At 50.1% G+C, this 22407-nt stretch overlaps 1 protein-coding gene across 9 annotated transcripts in view; it reads right to left on the minus strand.

The window, feature by feature from the left end:
• The window catches only part of TNS1 (tensin 1), a 1530885-nt gene that overhangs the window by 528470 nt on the left and 980008 nt on the right, over positions 1-22407 (minus strand). The gene's annotated exons all lie outside the window — the stretch shown is intronic.

The following is a 22407-nucleotide window of genomic DNA, read 5'->3' on the forward strand; positions in this document are numbered from 1 at the left end:
GGGTCTCAAGGCACTGTACGCATACCGCTGTGGAACCCCTCCTAGTTTTCCCTGTGAGGTGCCCACTCCTGGGCACCCCCAGGGTGAAGCCAGGCATCCAAGCGCTGTCAGGGCCATTGTGGAGATTAACCAAACTATTGCCCAGAGTTACAGAGTGGGACCCATTAATTAGATTAGGCACCGAGGCAAGAATTATCCAGTCTAAGGGAATTGAGCCCAAGACCCGCCAAGGCGGAATCGAACCCTGGTCCCGGGCCAGATTTCTGCATCAGGGTTTGCTGCTCTAACCATTGTGCCACACTTCTCCACCTATCCTTGAGCACTAAGCTTTGACTTCCATGTGCTGAGAACCCAGGGATAATCCAGCTACAAGTGAATTTCTTAAAGCCCAATAAAAACTATGTAGTGTCAGACTATATCTTCCAGCTGCTATTTCATACAAACTGCCTTGTCACATCTGCAGCCTCATAGATGCTTCAGTCTTACAGACAGAGATGCAGCGAACAAACCTTAAAGAGACTGAGATTTATTTCATTATTGAAGATCATATTTTAGATTTCTCTATTTTGCACATGTCATTTTTCTTCTGAATTTTAGTGTTTCAGTGTGTGTATTTTGTTCACTGATTGGTGCAACGGTTTTAAATAACTATGCATTTGAATAAATAAATGAAATGTAATTGAAAACTGTTTGCTACAGGGGTGCATCTGAAGGATGCAGCTCAATAGCAAACAGCATTTTTTTTCTTTTCAGAAACAAAATCCTGAAAAAAAAGTAATGCTTCCCCTCACCATGGGAGTTTTCTCCCATGGCTGGAGAGCACTATAATGGATTTACTGTTCCTTACCGCCAGGTTTTTACCTGGCAGTGAGGGTAAGGAACAGTAAAACATTACTACATGTCCACCCATCTAAACTGGGCATGCAGACATGTAGTCATTTCCCTGACTGCCCATACTCCCCAGGGCCATCGGAGAAGTTTGGCCACGGAAGAGACAAAGTAGCCTTCGTCGTAGCCAAACTTAAGACTTAAGGTCTGCCCGCAATTACATTTGGTGGGCGGGCCACTATATTGGGGGAGAGGGAACTTTGTCGCACAGAGTACCCTCTCCACCAATATATAAATCAGGCCCTTACTCATTCAACAAATGTCTACAGTTTTGAAATCTAGGGGTGCTTTTAAAACTGTGCAACTAGAGATCCATGGCTGCCATAGACTTCAAGAGCAGTTACCAGTACTCTTGGTGAACCCCAAAAATGTCTGGAGTATATAACAAATGTGGGAGGAAACTCACAAGTTAATATCCCCTTTGTGCCTGCAAGCCTTTACGAGTCAAGCCCATCAGCTGCTCATGAAGAGATCACCCTAGCACATGGATGTGTCAAAGGCAAGAGCGTGAGGAATGACTTCTAACTTGAGATATGTTTAATAAAGTGAAAGTCCTCCTTTGCAACCAATGATTTTATGAACATTGAGGTCCCAGCACCCCTTTAAACCCTAAACTATTGCCTTGTGGCCATCAACACGGCAAAAGTAGCAGCGCGCCTTTCAAACAACTCGAGTCCCATCAAAGGCCTGATAGGCACAAGACCTTTCAAAGGACCAAGAGCTTTCGCCTACAAGTCCCCCAAACATGACTCAGCCAATCATAGTCACTGCGCTGCTACATCACTTCTCTCACTCTCATCACTTTGTAGCCATGGTAATGAGTCACGCACCATCACTTGGTCAAACTTCCTGATATGGCTGTTACCTTTCATACTCGTACTTTAAACTACAGCTCAGACCCTGAGTTTGGAGTCAGTAGTTTGGGGTGGATGGCTCCAAGAATCTCACAAACACACAGGAAACTGACCATCAGGCTGTAAAAAGTAGCCAAGGTACATACATGTGGGCCATCCACGTGGCTTGTTGGTGAGCACAATGTGCAACAATACAGAGGGTAGGGAGTCAATATCCACTCTCTGGTAAAGGTGATGATAAAGTCACAGTGTTATGGAGCATCCATGAACATCAACCACCCCCGGAAAGAGAAGAAGTGAGGCACTGAACTCAACCGTGTGCAGGGAGCCACCACTAGCAAGTTAAATTGATATCAACTCTGCTCAGGAAGATCCATGTGTGTCAATGATCAACCACACAGGAGAAGAAGCAGTAACATAAAGCATCCAATGAAGATGCTATCAGCTGCCTCCAGGTTGGAAATGGATGTCAACTAACCCTGGATACTGCAGTGGATCTCAACCAGCTGAGGAGGATGCAGGATGCTATCAACCACTCCAGGAGGTACCATGAGCCCCACCCACACCAGGAGGTTGCACTGACGTTTTTATCCATCCACAGAAGTCCGATGAGTATCAACCAATGCAGGAAGCGCTATCTGGTACCCTTGCTATACCAATGGCCACGTGCTACCTGAGTGAAACGCATTGGTCCGCCCATAGTCCAGAGACGTCCTCATTCTGCCACATGGACCCCCGTCATTTATGACAACCTAGCCATTCCTGTTTTTTAAGCCACGAGCGCATTGCATGCTGGGGGTTCTCACCCCGTGTTTATAGTGCGTAAAGTGCAGGTGCCAGAATGCAAGGTGCTAGTGCCTTGAAGACCGGGGCTGGCTGAAGGTCAGACATGAGATAGGGCGGTTCAGCTGCTTTGACTTTGAGAGAGCGGGACTTACCGCCCGCCTGGCAGCCTCAGATGCCAAGCCCAGGAGGGAATGATGGGTAGGGATGCAGGAAGGTGGGGGCGGGGAGAGGATGGCGCAGGCCTGCTCAGCTCGAGCTGCTGATGGAATTAGCGCTCCCTGCCTCTCTTCTCATTCACCCTGATTACTCGTTGACTCCAGAATGACCCGGGGCTGCAGCTCTGCACAACAGCGCCGGCTGCCTGCGGTGGGGCAGGAGTGGCTCTCATGGTGCCCGCTGTGCCCATGCATACAGCACCAGGTCTGACTGCGCCTCGAACCTGGGAGCTGTTCGCCTCTATCACCAGGCCATGGGGGGATGTGATAGGGCTGTCTCACAGTGTGCTGCAGACCCCCACTCCGAGTGGTGCATCACACTGAGCTGCAGACCCCCCTTACCCAGAGTGGTGCATCACACTGAGCTGCAGATCCCCACACTGAGTGGTGCATCACACTGTGCTGCAGACCCCCCCCCCACCCAGAGTGATGCATCACACTGTGCTGCAGACCCCCCCGCCCCGAGTGGTGCATCACACAGTGCTGCAGACTCCTCACCCAGAGTGGTGTATCACACTGTGCTGCAGACCCCCCCACCCAGAGTGGTGCATCACACAGAGCTCCAGACCCCACCCCCCCCCAAGGGGTGCATCACACAGTGCTGCAGACCCCCACCCGAGTGATGCATCACACTGAGCTGCAGACCCCCCCCACCCAGAGTGATGCATCACACAGTGCTGAAGACTCCTCACCCAGAGTGATGCATCAGACTGAGCTGCATTCCCCCCCACCCAGAGTGGTGCATCACACAGAGCTGCAGACCCCCCTGCTCCCCCTAGTGGTGCATCACACTGTGCTGCAGATCCCCACCCAGAGTGATGCATCACACTGAGCTGCAGACCACCCCCACCCAGAGTGGTGCATAACACTGTGCTGCAGATCCCCACCCAGAGTGGTGCATTCCACTGTGCTGCAGAACCCCCCACCCCGAGTGATGCATCACACTGAGCTTCAGACCCCTCCCCCCCACCAAGAGTAGTGCATCACACTGTGCTGTAGATCCCTGCCCAGAGTGGTGCATTAGCCTGTACTGGTGACCCGTGTGTCGCAGCACTGCATCAGCCTGTACCGGTGACCCATGTGTCGCTGTACTACATGAGACTGTACTGGTGACCCGTGTGTCACTGTACTGCATCAGCCTGTACTGGTGACCCATGTGTCACTGTACTACATGAGACTGTACTGGTGCCCCGTGTGTTGCTGTACTACATCAGACTGTACTGGTGACCCATGTGTCGCTGTACTGCATCAGCCTGTGCTGGTGAACCGTGTGTCACTGTACTACATGAGACTGTACTGGTGACCCATGTGTCGCTGTACTGCATCAGCCTGTGCTGGTGACCCATGTGTCGCTGTAGTGCATCAGCCTGTACTGGTGTCCCATGTGTCGCTGTACTGCATCAGCCTGTGCTGGTGACCCGTGTGTCACTGTACTACATGAGACTGTACTGGTGACCCATGTGTCGCTGTACTGCATCAGCCTGTGCTGGTGACCCGTGTGTCGCTGTACTGCATCAGCCTGTACTGGTGACCCATGTGTCGCTGCACTACATCAGCCTGTACTGGTGACCCATGTGTCCCTGTACTGCATCAGCCTGTGCTGGTGACAAGTCTGTCGCTGTACTACATGAGACTGTACTGGTGACCCGTGTGTCACTGTACTACATCAGCCTGTACTGGTGACCCATGTGTCGATGTACTGCATCAGCCTGTGCTGGTGACCCGTGTGTCACTGTACTACATGAGACTGTACTGGTGACCCATGTGTCGCTGTACTGCATCAGCCTGTGCTGGTGACCCATGTGTCGCTGTAGTGCATCAGCCTGTGCTGGTGACCCGTGTGTTGCTGTACTACATCAGCCTGTAATGGTGACCCATGTGTCACTGTACTACATGAGACTGTACTGGTGACCCATGTGTCCCGGCACTACATCAGACTGTACTGGTGACCCGTGTGTCGCGGCACTACATCAGACTGTACTGGTGACCTGTGTGTCGCTGTACTGCATGAGACTGTACTGGTGACCCATGTGTCGCTGTACTGCATCAGACTGTACTGGTGACCCGTGTGTCAATGTACTGCATCAGTCTGTGCTGGTGACCCGTGTGTCACTGTACTACATGAGACTGTACTGGTGACCCATGTGTCACTGTACTGCATCAGACTGTACTGGTGACCCATGTGTCGCTGTATTGCATCAGCCTGTGCTGGTGACCCGTGTGTTGCTGTACTACATCAGCCTGTACTGGTGACCCATGTGTAGCGGTACTACATCAGAATGTACTGGTGACCCGTGTGTCGCGGCACTACATCAGAGTGTACTGGTGACCTGTGTGTCGCTGTACTGCATCAGCCTGTACTGGTGACCCCTGTGTCGTTGCATTACATCGGTCTGTACTGGTGACCCATGTGTCACTGTACTACATGAGACTGTACTGGTGACCCATGTGTCACTGTACTACATGAGACTGTACTGGTGACCCGTGTGTCGCTGTCCTGCATCAGACTGTACTGGTGACCCATGTGTCACTGTACTGCATCAGCCTGTGCTGGTGACAAGTCTGTCGCTGTACTACATGAGACTGTACTGGTGACCCGTGTGTCACTGTACTACATCAGCCTGTACTGGTGACCCATGTGTCGATGTACTGCATCAGCCTGTGCTGGTGACCCGTGTGTCACTGTACTACATGAGACTGTACTGGTGACCCATGTGTCGCTGTACTGCATCAGCCTGTGCTGGTGACCCATGTGTCGCTGTAGTGCATCAGCCTGTGCTGGTGACCCGTGTGTTGCTGTACTACATCAGCCTGTAATGGTGACCCATGTGTCACTGTACTACATGAGACTGTACTGGTGACCCATGTGTCCCGGCACTACATCAGACTGTACTGGTGACCCGTGTGTCGCGGCACTACATCAGACTGTACTGGTGACCTGTGTGTCGCTGTACTGCATGAGACTGTACTGGTGACCCATGTGTCGCTGTACTGCATCAGACTGTACTGGTGACCCGTGTGTCAGTGTACTGCATCAGTCTGTGCTGGTGACCCGTGTGTCACTGTACTACATGAGACTGTACTGGTGACCCATGTGTCGCTGTATTGCATCAGCCTGTGCTGGTGACCCGTGTGTTGCTGTACTACATCAGCCTGTACTGGTGACCCATGTGTAGCGGTACTACATCAGAATGTACTGGTGACCCGTGTGTCGCGGCACTACATCAGACTGTACTGGTGACCTGTGTGTCGCTGTACTGCATCAGCCTGTACTGGTGACCCCTGTGTCGTTGCATTACATCAGTCTGTACTGGTGACCCATGTGTCACTGTACTACATGAGACTGTACTGGTGACCCATGTGTCACTGTACTACATGAGACTGTACTGGTGACCCGTGTGTCGCTGTCCTGCATCAGACTGTACTGGTGACCCATGTGTCACTGTACTACATGAGACTGTACTGGTGACCCGTGTGTCGCTGTCCTGCATCAGACTGTACTGGTGACCCATGTGTCACTGTACTACATGAGACTGTACTGGTGACCCGTGTGTCGCTGTCCTGCATCAGACTGTACTGGTGACCCATGTGTCACTGTACTACATGAGACTGTACTGGTGACCCGTGTGTCGCTGTACTGCATCAGCCTGTGCTGGTGACCCATGTGTCACTGTACTACATGAGACTGTACTGGTGACCCGTGTGTCGCTGTACTACATCAGCCTGTACTGGTGACCCATGTGTAGCGGTACTACATCAGAATGTACTGGTGACCCGTGTGTCGCGGCACTACATCAGACTGTACTGGTGACCTGTGTGTCGCTGTACTGCATCAGCCTGTACTGGTGACCCCTGTGTCGTTGCATTACATCAGTCTGTACTGGTGACCCATGTGTCACTGTACTACATGAGACTGTACTGGTGACCCGTGTGTCGCTGTCCTGCATCAGACTGTACTGGTGACCCATGTGTCACTGTACTACATGAGACTGTACTGGTGACCCGTGTGTCACTGTACTACATGAGACTGTACTGGTGACCCGTGTGTCGCTGTACTGCATGAGACTATACTGGTGACCCGTGTGTCACTGTACTACATGAGACTATACTGGTGACCCATGTGTCGCTGTCCTGCATCAGACTGTACTGGTGACCCATGTGTCGCTGTACTACATCAGACTGTACTGGTGACCCGTGTGTCGCTGTCCTGCATCAGACTGTACTGGTGACCCATGTGTCACTGTACTACATGAGACTGTACTGGTGACCCATGTGTCACTGTACTACATGAGACTGTACTGGTGACCCGTGTGTCGCTGTATTGCATCAGCCTGTGCTGGTGACCCGTGTGTCACTGTACTACATGAGACTATACTGGTGACCCGTGTGTCGCTGTACTACATCAGCCTGTACTGGTGACCCAGGTGTAGCGGTACTACATCAGAATGTACTGGTGACCCGTGTGTCGCGGCACTACATCAGACTGTACTGGTGACCTGTGTGTCGCTGTACTGCATCAGCCTGTACTGGTGACCCCTGTGTCGTTGCATTACATCAGTCTGTACTGGTGACCCATGTGTCACTGTACTACATGAGACTGTACTGGTGACCCGTGTCTCGCTGTCCTGCATCAGACTGTACTGGTGACCCATGTGTCACTGTACTACATGAGACTGTACTGGTGACCCGTGTGTCACTGTACTACATGAGACTATACTGGTGACCCGTGTGTCACTGTACTACATGAGACTATACTGGTGACCCATGTGTCGCTGTCCTGCATCAGACTGTACTGGTGACCCATGTGTCACTGTACTACATGAGACTATACTGGTGACCCATGTGTCACTGTACTACATGAGACTGTACTGGTGACCCATGTGTCACTGTACTACATGAGACTGTACTGGTGACCCGTGTGTCGCTGTCCTGCATCAGACTGTACTGGTGACCCATGTGTCACTGTACTACATGAGACTATACTGGTGACCCGTGTGTCACTGTACTGCATCAGACTGTGTGACCCGTGTGTCACTGTACTGGTGACCCATATGTCGTTGCATTACTTCAGCCTGTACTGGTGACCCATGTGTCACTGTACTACATGAGACTGTACTGGTGACCCATGTGTCACTGTACTACATGAGACTGTACTGGTGACCCGTGTGTCGCTGTCCTGCATCAGACTGTACTGGTGACCCATGTGTCACTGTACTGCATCAGCCTGTGCTGGTGACAAGTCTGTCGCTGTACTACATGAGACTGTACTGGTGACCCGTGTGTCACTGTACTACATCAGCCTGTACTGGTGACCCATGTGTCGATGTACTGCATCAGCCTGTGCTGGTGACCCGTGTGTCACTGTACTACATGAGACTGTACTGGTGACCCATGTGTCGCTGTACTGCATCAGCCTGTGCTGGTGACCCATGTGTCGCTGTAGTGCATCAGCCTGTGCTGGTGACCCGTGTGTTGCTGTACTACATCAGCCTGTAATGGTGACCCATGTGTCACTGTACTACATGAGACTGTACTGGTGACCCATGTGCCCCGGCACTACATCAGACTGTACTGGTGACCCGTGTGTCGCGGCACTACATCAGACTGTACTGGTGACCTGTGTGTCGCTGTACTGCATGAGACTGTACTGGTGACCCATGTGTCGCTGTACTGCATCAGACTGTACTGGTGACCCGTGTGTCAGTGTACTGCATCAGTCTGTGCTGGTGACCCGTGTGTCACTGTACTACATGAGACTGTACTGGTGACCCATGTGTCACTGTACTGCATCAGACTGTACTGGTGACCCATGTGTCGCTGTATTGCATCAGCCTGTGCTGGTGACCCGTGTGTTGCTGTACTACATCAGTCTGCACTGGTGACCCATGTGTAGCGGTACTACATCAGAATGTACTGGTGACCCGTGTGTCGCGGCACTACATCCGACTGTACTGGTGACCTGTGTGTCGCTGTACTGCATCAGCCTGTACTGGTGACCCCTGTGTCGTCGCATTACATCAGTCTGTACTGGTGACCCATGTGTCACTGTACTACATGAGACTGTACTGGTGACCCATGTGTCACTGTACTACATGAGACTGTACTGGTGACCCGTGTGTCGCTGTCCTGCATCAGACTGTACTGGTGACCCATGTGTCACTGTACTACATGAGACTGTACTGGTGACCCGTGTGTCGCTGTTCTGCATAAGACTGTACTGGTGACCCATGTGTCACTGTACTACATGAGACTGTACTGGTGACCCGTGTGTCGCTGTCCTGCATCAGACTGTACTGGTGACCCATGTGTCACTGTACTACATGAGACTGTACTGGTGACCCGTGTGTCGCTGTACTGCATCAGCCTGTGCTGGTGACCCATGTGTCACTGTACTACATGAGACTGTACTGGTGACCCGTGTGTCGCTGTACTACATCAGCCTGTACTGGTGACCCATGTGTAGCGGTACTACATCAGAATGTACTGGTGACCCGTGTGTCGCGGCACTACATCAGACTGTACTGGTGACCTGTGTGTCGCTGTACTGCATCAGCCTGTACTGGTGACCCCTGTGTCGTTGCATTACATCAGTCTGTACTGGTGACCCATGTGTCACTGTACTACATGAGACTGTACTGGTGACCCGTGTGTCGCTGTCCTGCATCAGACTGTACTGGTGACCCATGTGTCACTGTACTACATGAGACTGTACTGGTGACCCGTGTGTCACTGTACTACATGAGACTGTACTGGTGACCCGTGTGTCGCTGTACTGCATGAGACTATACTGGTGACCCGTGTGTCACTGTACTACATGAGACTATACTGGTGACCCATGTGTCGCTGTCCTGCATCAGACTGTACTGGTGACCCATGTGTCGCTGTACTACATCAGACTGTACTGGTGACCCGTGTGTCGCTGTCCTGCATCAGACTGTACTGGTGACCCATGTGTCACTGTACTACATGAGACTGTACTGTTGACCCATGTGTCACTGTACTACATGAGACTGTACTGGTGACCCGTGTGTCGCTGTATTGCATCAGCCTGTGCTGGTGACCCGTGTGTCACTGTACTACATGAGACTATACTGGTGACCCGTGTGTCGCTGTACTACATCAGCCTGTACTGGTGACCCATGTGTAGCGGTACTACATCAGAATGTACTGGTGACCCGTGTGTCGCGGCACTACATCAGACTGTACTGGTGACCTGTGTGTCGCTGTACTGCATCAGCCTGTACTGGTGACCCCTGTGTCGTTGCATTACATCAGTCTGTACTGGTGACCCATGTGTCACTGTACTACATGAGACTGTACTGGTGACCCGTGTGTCACTGTACTACATGAGACTATACTGGTGACCCGTGTGTCACTGTACTACATGAGACTATACTGGTGACCCATGTGTCGCTGTCCTGCATCAGACTGTACTGGTGACCCATGTGTCACTGTACTACATGAGACTATACTGGTGACCCATGTGTCACTGTACTACATGAGACTGTACTGGTGACCCATGTGTCACTGTACTACATGAGACTGTACTGGTGACCCGTGTGTCGCTGTCCTGCATCAGACTGTACTGGTGACCCATGTGTCACTGTACTACATGAGACTATACTGGTGACCCGTGTGTCACTGTACTGCATCAGACTGTGTGACCCGTGTGTCACCGTACTGGTGACCCATATGTCGTTGCATTACTTCAGCCTGTACTGGTGACCCATGTGTCACTGTACTACATGAGACTGTACTGGTGACCCGTGTGTCACTGTACTACATGAGACTGTACTGGTGACCCATGTGTCGCTGTACTACATGAGACTGTACTGGTGACCCATGTGTCGCTGTACTGCATCAGACTGCACTGGTGACCCATGTGTCACTGTACTACATGAGACTATACTGGTGACCCCTTTCAGTTATTCTATTTTTTCTATTCGAGTTGTATCTCACACGTCTTCCCTCTTTCTCTGTTCCTCTACCCTTCTGTTTTTACTTCCACCCTTCTATGTTTCAGATTACATCTCCCTTTAAACTAATAAGCGTTCCCAGGGTCGGGGATGCCTTCCTCTAGTTCTCATGTCTTGCAAAAGATTTCATCTGGAAACGCGCATTCGCTCCACGGAGCCTGGTTCCAATGTGCACAGACCCGTGCGTTTGTCACAGAGCGCAGCGCGGCCAGCTCCGCACATGTGTTTCCAGAGCCCGGTCTAGCGCTCTTTGCGTTTCAAAACCAATCAAACGAGCAGACATAACAGTGGGTTAAACGGAAAATGTGCGTGTCATCGATAGCTGCACCTGTGCCTCGCTCCTCAGCAGCCCTGGATCAGCCTCAGCGCCCTGAAGCGGTTCCTTGGCGCTGTAACACAAATCAACACACGCACAGAGCAACATCTTTCATTTCTGGCAGTAGCGTCACTTAAAACTGTAGTTTCCTAAATGTAGGAAACCTTTAGAGCCCTTTAGAGCAGAGCCACTACTTTCTCCTTTTAGCAAAAGTGCTTTGTTAGCAAATCTCCCGCTTCTAGCAGCTATCTCCCTTAAATTCAACACATCTCCAGCAGCAGAAGTGCTACCTGAGCTCACACTTGCAGCTCTAAGCTGAGTTTTGCTTTCACCACCAATACCACCTCAAGAAACCGTTCTCTACCATCAGTGGTTCTTCTTAAAATTAAACCTTTCCCTCTCAGCATCAGTAGTGCTCATACTGAACCTTCACTTACACAGGCAGGTGTACCCGAGCTGAACCCTACATTAAACAAGAGAACTAACTAACCTTTCCTTTGCAGCAGCAGCACCCGATCCTCTTCACACCAGGACTTCTAACTAAACCGGTGTTTCCTTCACCCAAGTGCTTGTACCTAACTTACTTTAGGAGCGTCGCCTTAACAGCACCTTAAGGGTAACTTCGCAATACCTAAAATGACCCTTCTCCTGCAGCCGGAGAGGTGCCTCATCTGACCTTTCATTTACAGCGGGAGAGCTGCATCATCTGGCCTTTCCTTTACAGCGGGAGAGCTGCATCCTCTGGCCTTTCCATTACAGCGGGAGAGCTGCATCATCTGCCTTTCCTTTACAGCACGAGAGCTGCATCATCTGGCCTTTCCTTTACAGCGCGAGAGCTGCATCATCTGACCTTTCCTTTACAGTGGGAGAGCTGCATCATCGGACCTTTCCTTTACAGTGGGAGAGCTGCATCATCTGGCCTTTCCTCTACAGCGGAAGAGCTGCATCATCTGGACTTTCCTTTACAGCGGGAGAGCTGCATCATCTGACCTTTCCGTTACAGCGCGAGAGCTGCATCATCTGACCTTTCCTTACAGCGGGAGAACTGCATTATCTGGCCTTTCCTTTAAAGCGCGAGAGCTGCATCATCTGACCTTTCCTTACAGCGGGAAAACTTCATTATCTGGCCTTTCCTTTACAGCAGGAGAGTGCATCATCTGACCTTTCCTTTACAGCGGGAGAGCTGCATCATCTGGCCTTTCCTTTACAGCGCGAGAGCTGCATCATCTGACCTTTCCTTTACAGTGGGAGAGCTGCATCATCGGACCTTTCCTTTACAGTGGGAGAGCTGCATCATCTGGCATTTCCTTTACAGCGGGAGAGCTGCATCATCTGGCCTTTCCTCTACAGCAGAAGAGCTGCATCATCTGGACTTTCCTTTACAGCGGGAGAGCTGCATCATCTGGCCTTTCCTTTACAGCGGGAGAGCTGCATCATCTGGCCTTTCCTTTACAGCGCGAGAGCTGCATCATCTGACCTTTCCTTTACAGTGGGAGAGCTGCATCATCGGACCTTTCCTTTACAGCGCGAGAGCTGCATCATCTGACCTTTCCTTTACAGTGGGAGAGCTGCATCATCTGACCTTTCCTTACAGCGGGAGAACTGCATTATCTGGCCTTTCCTTTACAGCGCGAGAGCTGCATCATCTGACCTTTCCTTACAGCGGGAAAACTGCATTATCTGGCCTTTCCTTTACAGCTGGAGAGCTGCATCATCTGGCCTTTCCTCTACAGCGGGTGAGCTGCATCATCTGGCCTTTCCTTTACAGCGCGAGAGCTGCATCATCGGACCTTTCCTTTACAGTGGGAGAGATGCATCATCTGACCTTTCCTTTACAGCTGGAGAGCTGCATCATCTGGCCTTTCCTCTACAGCGGAAGAGCTGCATCATCTGGACTTTCCTTTACAGCGGGAGAGCTGCATCATCTGACCTTTCCGTTACAGCGCAAGAGCTGCATCATCTGACCTTTCCTTACAGCGGGAGAGCTGCATCATCTGACCTTTCCGTTACAGCGCGAGAGCTGCATCATCTGACCTTTCCTTACAGCGGGAGAACTGCATTATCTGGCCTTTCCTTTACAGCGGGAGAGTGCATCATCTGACCTTTCCTTTACAGTGGGAGAACTGCATCATCTGATCTTTCCTTTACATCGGGAGAGCTGCATCATCTAATCTTTCCTTTACAGCAGGAGAGCTGCATCCTCTGGCCCTTCCCCTACAGCTGGAGAGATCTTATTTGACCTTTCACTTGACCTTTCCCCTACAGCAGGAGAGCTGTCCCATCTGTCCTTTCTCCTCTTGGTTTCCCCAGCAGCGTGAGGGCTGTCTAAACTTACCTTTCCCCAACCGCATGAGAGCTGCCTAATCTGATCTTTCGCCCATAGTAGGAGAGATACATCCTCTGACCTTCCCCCTGACAGTTCATCTACAGAATGAAATGCCTCATCTGACCATTCCCCTACAACAGAAGAGCTGCCTCATCTGACCTTTCACCTACAGAATAAGACATGCCTCATCTGACCCTTCCCCAACAGCAGGAGAGAGGCCTCACCTGACCTTTCCCCTGACCTTTTACCTACAGAATAAGATGCCTCATCTGACCCTTACCCAACAGCAGGAGAGAGGCCTCATCTGACCTTTCCCCTACAGCAGAAGCGCTGCCTCATCTGACCTTTCCCCTGACCTTTCACCTACAGAATGAGACATGTCTCACCTGACCCTTCCCCAACAGCACCACAGAGGCTTCATCTGACCTTTCCCCTGATCTTTCACCTACAGAATGAGAGATGCCTCATCTGACTTTTCCCCTGACCTTTCACCTACAGAATGAGACGTGTCTCACCTGGCCCTTCCCAAACAGCAGGAGAGAGGCCTCATCTGATCTTTCTCCTGACTTTTCACCTACAGAATGAGAGATGCCTCATCTGACCCTTCCCCTACAGCAGGAGAGAGGCCTCATCTGACCTGTCCCCTGACCTTTGACCTACAGAATGAGAGATGCCTCATCTGACTCTTCACCTACAGCAGGAGCGAGTACTCATCTGACCTGTCCCCTGACCTTTGACCTACCGAATGAGAGATGCCTCATCTGACCTTTCACCTACAGCGGGAGAGGTGCCTCGTCCGACCATCCCTTTACGCAGCTAGTTCTACCTAAGCAGAACTTTAATTTTCAAAGTAAACTTAGATAAATATAAATTAATGTGCAAAAATAACTATGATAATAAAAACCGAAATGTCAAAAAAATAAATAACGCACAGCCGTAGATGAGACGCTTAATTGATGTAGCTCCTTTCTGCTATCCTACGACAGAGGGCTATATTTAGAATATAGCTCCTTCTACAGTGACTCGGATGCTAAGCACTTCATGAAGCACACACTGGAGGTCCTTATGCACTATTCCAGATGCCACGGTTCCTTGTGCAGCATATAGCTCATTATAACGTGGATCAGATGCTAGCGCTCCATGCAGTGTACACTGCAGGCTCTTAGACGTGATTCAGATGCTCGGCTTTCTATGCAGCACCCACCGCTGATCGTTGTACCTTAAATCAGGTGTCACTGCACTTTCTGCAGCAACAGCTCTTTGTTTCTAGTCGCCGAGCTCTATGTGACATGCACTGCAGAGCCTTAAAACTTCAATCACATACCACAGCGCTCTATGCAGCACCCATTACAGCCCCTGATAAGCTGACACTCGTGCCACTGTGCTCTATGCGACAAATATTGCAGCTCCTTAAGAGATGAATCAGGTACCACAGCGCTCTATGCAGCACCCATTACAGCCCCTGATAAGCTGACACTCGTGCCACTGTGCTCTATGCGACAAATATTGCAGCTCCTTAAGAGATGAATCAGGTACCACAGCGCTCTATGCAGCACCCATTACAGCCCCTGAGAAGCTGACACGTGCCACTGTGCTCTATGCGACAAATATTGCAGCTCCTTAAGAGATGAATCAGGTGCCACAGCGCACTGTGCAGCACCCATTACAGCCCCTGATAAGCTGACACTCGTGCCACTGTGCTCTATGCGACAAATATTGCAGCTCCTTAAGAGATGAATCAGGTACCACAGCGCTCTATGCAGCACCCATTACAGCCCCTGAGAAGCTGACACGTGCCACTGTGCTCTATGCGACAAATATTGCAGCTCCTTAAGAGATGAATCAGGTGCCACAGCGCACTGTGCAGCACCCATTACAGCCCCTGATAAGCTGACACTCGTGCCACTGTGCTCTATGCGACAAATATTGCAGCTCCTTAAGAGATGAATCAGGTACCACAGCGCTCTATGCAGCACCCATTACAGCCCCTGATAAGCTGACACTCGTGCCACTGTGCTCTATGCGACAAATATTGCAGCTCCTTAAGAGATGAATCAGGTGCCACAGCGCACTGTGCAGCACCCATTATAACTCCTGAGAAGCTGACACGTGCCACTGTGCTCTATGCGACAAATATTGCAGCTCCTTAAGAGATGAATCAGGTACCACAGCGCTCTATGCAACACCCATTACAGCCCCTGATAAGCTGACACTCGTGCCACTGTGCTCTATGCGACAAATATTGCAGCTCCTTAAGAGATGAATCAGGTGCCACAGCGCTCTATGCAGCACCCATTACAGCCCCTGAGAAGCTGACACTCGTGCCACTGTGCTCTATGCGACAAATATTGCAGCTCCTTAAGAGATGAATCAGGTACCACAGCGCTCTATGCAACACCCATTACAGCCCCTGATAAGCTGACACTCGTGCCACTGTGCTCTATGCGACAAATATTGCAGCTCCTTAAGAGATGAATCAGGTACCACAGCGCTCTATGCAACACCCATTACAGCCCCTGATAAGCTGACACTCGTGCCACTGTGCTCTATGCGACAAATATTGCAGCTCCTTAAGAGATGAATCAGGTGCCACAGCGCTCTATGCAACACCCATTACAGCCCCTGATAAGCTGACACTCGTGCCACTGTGCTCTATGCGACAAATATTGCAGCTCCTTAAGAGATGAATCAGGTGCCACAGCGCTCTATGCAGCACCCATTACAGCCCCTGATAAGCTGACACGTGCCACTGTGCTCTATGCGACAAATATTGCAGCTCCTTAAGAGATGAATCAGGTGCCACAGCGCACTGTGCAGCACACACTGCGGCTCTTTTTCAACTGAATCAGGTGCCACGGTGCTCTATGCAGCACACACTGCAGTTTCTATTACCTTAGAATCAGATGCTGCAGCAATCTATGCAGCACACACCGCAGCTTCTATTACCTCAGAATCAGATGCCACAGCGCTCTATGCAGAACACATCTCAACTCCTTTTAACTTAGAATCAGATGCTGCAGTGCTCTATGCAGCAAGCACAGCAGCTCCTTACAACTTAGAATCAGATGCCACAGCGCTCTATGCAGAACACATCTCAACTCCTTTTAACTTAGAATCAGATGCTCCAGCGCTCTATGCAGCAAGCACGGCAGCTCCTTTCAACTTAGAATCAGGTGCTGCAGCGCTGTATGCAGCACATACTGCAGCTCGTTTTACTTTAGAATCAGATGCTGCAGCACTCTATACAGAACACACTGCAGCTTCTCTTAACTTAGAATCAGATGCTGCAGCGCTCTATGCAGCACGCACCGTAGCTCCTTTTATCTTAGAATCAGATGCCACAGCGCTCTATGCAGCACGCACTGTAGCTCCTTTTAACTTAGAATCAGATGCCGCAGCGCTCTATGCAGCACGCACCGTAGCTCCTTTTATCTTAGAATTAGATGCCACAGTGCTCTATGCAGCACGCACTGTAGCTCCTTTTAACTTAGAATCAGATGCCGCAGCGCTCTATGCAGCACGCACCGCAGCTCCTTTTAACTTAGAATCAGATGCTGCAGCGCTCTATGCAGCTCACACTGCAGACACTTACAGACAGATCCCACAGCACCCTATGTAGCACACACTGAAGAGCCTTATAGATAGAATCATATGCCACAGCGCTCTATGCAGCACACACTGCAGACACTTACAGACAGATCCCACAGTGCTCTATGCAGCACACACTGCAGCTCCTTTTAACTTGAATCAGATGCCACAGTGCTCTATGCAGCACACAGTCTGCAGCTCTTTTTACCTTAGAATCAGATGCTGCAGCACTCTATGCAGCACACACTGCAGCTCCTTTTACCTTAGAATCAGATGCTGCAGCGCTCTATGCAGCACGCACTGCAGCTCCTTTTAACTTAGAATCAGATGCTGCAGCGCTCTATGCAGCACACACTGCAGCTTCTATTACCTTAGAATCAGATGCCACAGCGCTCTATGCAGAACACACTGCAGCTCCTTTTAACTTAGAATCAGATGCCACTGCGCTCTATGCAGCACAAACTGCAGTGCCTTTTAACTTAGAATCAGATGCAGCAGCGCTCTATGTAGCACGCACTGCAGCTCCTTTTAACTTGGATTCAGATACCACAGCGTTCTATGTAGCACACACTGCAGCTCCTTTTAACTTGGAATCAGATGCCACAGCCTTCTATGCAGCACGCACTGCAGCTCCTTTTAACTTGGAATCAGATGCCTCAGCGCTCTATGCAGCACGCACCGCAGCTCCTTTTAACTTAGAATCAGATGCCACAGCGCTCTGTGCAGCATACACTCCAGCTCCTTATAACTTGGCATCAGATGCCACAGCGCTCTGTGCAGAACACACTTGCAGCTCCTTTTACCTTAGAATCAGATGCCGCAGCGCTCTATGCAACAAGCACTGCAGCTCTCTTTAACTTGGCATCAGATGCTGCAGCGCTCTATGCAGCACACACTGCAGCTCCTTTTAACTTAGCATCAGATGCCGCAGCGCTCTATGCAGCACACACTGCAGCTCCTTTTAACTTAGCATCAGATGCCGCAGCGCTCTGTGCAGCACACACTGCAGCTCCTTTTAACTTGGAATCAGATGCTGCAGCGCTCTATGCAGCACACACTGCAGGCCCTGATAAACTTGACTCAGATGGTTGTCGACTCTCATCGAGTTTCGTGGCTGGGCCAAGCTTCTGCTGGGGGGGCGATCTCTTGCTGTGGGACAGTAGTTCCTTGCAGGGCTGAGCAAGGAGCACTGGGATGTCCAAAGAGTGTTTGAGCGGGAACCTTCATTAAAGCAAGCCTTAGTGGCCCTGAATTCTGAGATATATTTCCTAAAACTTGGTTCATGGCCATCTCACAATAGGCAATTTGCTTCAACGTGACTCATTATAGCCTCACTATTGCCATCCCCAATGGAGCCACGTGGAGGCCATACACTGAGTTCAGACCCCACTTTTCCTCTGCATGTGCCTCTTTCTTGAATCTCCCTGCTCAGAGGTGCAGCACCAGCAGCCACTGGACATGCTGTGGTTTGGACGCAGCTCGAGCTTGATAACTGGATGCGCTCCTGTTCAGATGTGTTTTTTTGGGGTAAAGCCTGCGTCGCATGCGCTTGTGTTTTGCTTGCGAGACGCTTTAGGAGTTAGAAAAGGGCTTGGAGTCCCATCTAGGTCACGTCAGTGTCTTTCATTGGTTCGTGGGCTTGCCTTTCAAAATCTGCTTCCTTTCATTAGTGGAAGGCACGCATACGTCATGCCTTTTCCGGTGGTTAGCCCTCCTCGAGCGCAGCGACCAAGTACTGAAAACATGCGAGGCTCGCTGTTTCCCGTCAGGTTTGTGGACTACTTTTTATCTTTTTTTCCCAGCACAATCTCGATTGGCAGAAGTCGAGCGCTTTGCATGACATCGACCCTGTTGCATAGTTAATTGCACTTTTGCCAGTTACATATATAATTGCACTTTTGCCGATAGCCTTCACTACGAGTGAACGGTACCATCGTGATAACGCTGTTTTTTTCCATTCAATGTGGCAAGAAAAATCCGGTTGGGAGTTTACAATTGCTAATAGGTCTAACTTGGAGAAATGTGAGACCCTATTACATTGCAAATGCTTGTTTACTCTATGTCAGAACAATCCCAGCTGCTGTAGTCCATGAAGATGTGATTTACAAACAAAAACGATTCTCCAAGAAGAACAAGAGAGAAATATGTCCCATCATATCTTTGTCGAAGAATAATTTTGATTATATCCTACATGTGTTCATACCTACACCAATAAGAGCCTTTTAATTAACAAATAAAGCACAAGAAAGTGTTTTTACATTTAGTAATGTTATTGACTAGCTCAATGGCAATCACGTGATCAAAAGCTGAAGATGCAAGCCCTGCAGATATGTAAACGTACCCCCACACAGTCAACGTCGGGATATCTTGTAGGTTCGAGGCTCTCTAGGTTACTTCTTAGGATCAGGACCAGTTACTTGCGGACTGCACAAGGAACTCTGCAACAACGGCATTGACCCACTGAGCTATCTCACTAGGATTTGGAGCTCAGAGCCGCCTTTCACAGACATTGCTGCACAGAGAGATCTTTAAGATTGCTGCAAAATTCCATGATTGTAGAAAGAAGTTATTTGCAAATTAAAAACTCACAACACAGACTCCACATTCATTCACCAGTGATGGGGAGAGTCACGCGCACTGTGAGGGTCATCCAATTTATATATTGCAAAGACTGTCCCTTCGGAAGTACCTTTAAATAAATCGAATCACTTTGGGGAAAATACACAATTTGGTCCCATTATTTATTTTTTCCTCGGTCCAGAACGCCCCTCCACGAGGCCCACACAGAAGGGCTGGGCCAGATTCCCTCGGTCATTCACGAGGGAACCACGCACTGGAACCCCTGAGCTGGAGCAATAAGGGAAACACCCCCGAAAGCACGAGTTACAGAAGGATATTGTATGCATGGAACAGGATGTCCCTGAGGCGTGCGTCATCTGCAGCACTGCTCTCTCCTGCATATATCGACAGGAAAAGCCTACTGTGCCGCCCCAGCTGCTGTGATCTGCAGATCCAAGTCACACCCTGGTGAGGCCTCTCGGGCCTTCATCCTCCCCAGCTTGGCACACTGAGTTCCACTGAGCTGGACCTGTTATTTATAGAGATTATCGTTTTTTTAAACTTCTAATCATTACGTTTATATTTTAGCTATTTTAGGTTGATTCAAAAGGGGCAGTGCACGCGCAGCATATAGCGCTATGCCTTTTGAATGGTATGTCGCAGCGCTCTATGGAGCCTATAGTGTCGTCCTTATTCCTTGATGTGGCGGCACTTTTGAACAGAGCACGTTTATAGCACCCAAAGTCCTTGGTGGGATGTTACTGGGTGGTGCGATTTCGTGTACACTCGGGCTATCTCGACATCTGGAGGTTAACAAGCGCCATTTCCCCACACTCCAGGATGGCTCTGCGCCTGTTCTTCGTGGTGATGGGAAATATTGACCGTCACTCACAGACACAAACAACAACAACTGAGAGGCCCCAACTCACAGAGTGTTGTAAATTACTCTTGTAGTACTCCTGGCCTTACTCCGGAATCATAGGAGTAAGCTTGAGGTAGTACTGGCTTTGTCCTGGAATGCGTGCGTAGACAAAGGAGTACTACAGGAGTAAATCACACCTGCTCTTTCCAAAATCTGTGGGACTCAGGCCCAGAGTGTCAAAGAAGTTTCACAAGCCTGCCCGGAAGGGGTGTTTCTTAACTGCTGTGATTACTTAGTGCTTGAGGTATATGGAAAGTGATTCAAAGCGCTGCACGCTTCCTTTAACCTTATTCGCTGATGAGTAGGTAGCCAGTGAACCTGCGCGAGCACAAGTGTCATGTGTTCAGTAGTAGCCGCAAAGACTCATTCTGTAGTCACTGAAGATGGTGCCACGTGACCCTGGTGAGTTCTAAAGCCCATCTCAGTAGTCCAGCCTGGACAACAGCACTGACACAGCCGCCACTGGGAACAACACGCAGAACGTGTGCTAAGATAGTGAGTTGGTAGTGACAGAACGTACGTCTGACTCAATGCACCTTCAGTTTGTGGCCCCTCTACTGAGACTGCCTGGAAGATTTACAGCCTGATTTAGATACTGGTGGATGGGTTACTCCGTCACAACGGTGACGCGTCCCGTCCGCCACAATCCAAAGGCCATAGAATATAATGTCATTTAGATTTCCGTGAACGGGTTATCCGTCACCGTTGTGACACAGTAACCTGCCTGACAATATCTAAATCAGGCCTTTCATCAAGACGCCAAGCGGGTCACCAAGGAAGTGTGACAGCTGCAGCAGCTGGACCCGTGATTCTCATCGCTAGTTACCAGTGATTCTCATCGCTAGTTACCCGTGATTCTCATCACTAGTTACCCGTGATTCTCATCGCTAGTTACCAGTGATTCTCATCGCTAGTTAGTACAGCTGCAACAGCTGGACCAGTGCTTCTCAGTGATTCTCATCGCTAGTTAGTACAGCTGCAGCAGCTGGACCAGTGATTCTCAGTGATTCTCAACGCTAGTTAGTACAGCTGCAACAGCTGGACCCGTGATTCACATCCCTAGTTAGTACAGCTGCAGCAGCTGGACCAGTGATTCTCATCGCTAGTTACCAGTGATTCTCATCGCTAGTTACCCGTGATTCTCATCGCTAGTTACCAGTGATTCTCATCGCTAGTTACCAGTGATTCTCATCGCTAGTTAGTACAGCTGCAACAGCTGGACCAGTGATTCTCAGTGATTCTCATCGCTAGTTAGTACAGCTGCAACAGATGGACCAGTGATTCTCAGTGATTCTCATCGCTAGTTAGTACAGCTGCAACTGATGGACCAGTGATTCTCATCGCTAGTTAGTACAGCTGCAACAGCTGGACAAGTGATTCTCATCGCTAGTTAGTACAGCTGCAGCAGCTGGGCCAGTGATTCTCATCGCTAGTTAGTACATCTGCAGCAGCTGGACCAGTGATTCTCATCGCTAGTTAGTACAGCTGCAGCAACTGGACCCGTGATTCTCATCGCTAGTTAGTACAGCTGCAGCAGCTGGACCCGTGATTCTCATCGCTAGTTAGTACAGCTGCAGAAGCTGGACCAGTGATTCTCATCGCTAGTTAGTACACCTGCAACAGCTGGGCCAGTGATTCTCATCGCTAGTTAGTACAGCTGCAGCAGCTGGACCCGTGATTCTCATCGCTAGTTAGTACAGCTGCAGCAGCTGGACCCGTGATTCTCAGTGATTCTCATTGCTAGTTAGTACAGCTGCAACAGCTGGACCAGTGATTCTCATTGCTAGTTACTACAGATGCAACAGTTGGACCAGTGATTCTCATCGCTAGTTAGTACAGCTGCAACAGCTGGACCAGTGATTCTCAGTGATTCTCATCGCTAGTTAGTACAGCTGCAACAGATGGACCAGTGATTCTCATCACTAGTTAGTACAGCTGCAACAGCTGGACCAGTGATTCTCAGTGATTCTCATCGCT

This window comes from Pleurodeles waltl, chromosome 3_2 (assembly GCF_031143425.1).
Source record: "Pleurodeles waltl isolate 20211129_DDA chromosome 3_2, aPleWal1.hap1.20221129, whole genome shotgun sequence".
Classification (NCBI taxonomy): domain Eukaryota; kingdom Metazoa; phylum Chordata; class Amphibia; order Caudata; family Salamandridae; genus Pleurodeles; species Pleurodeles waltl.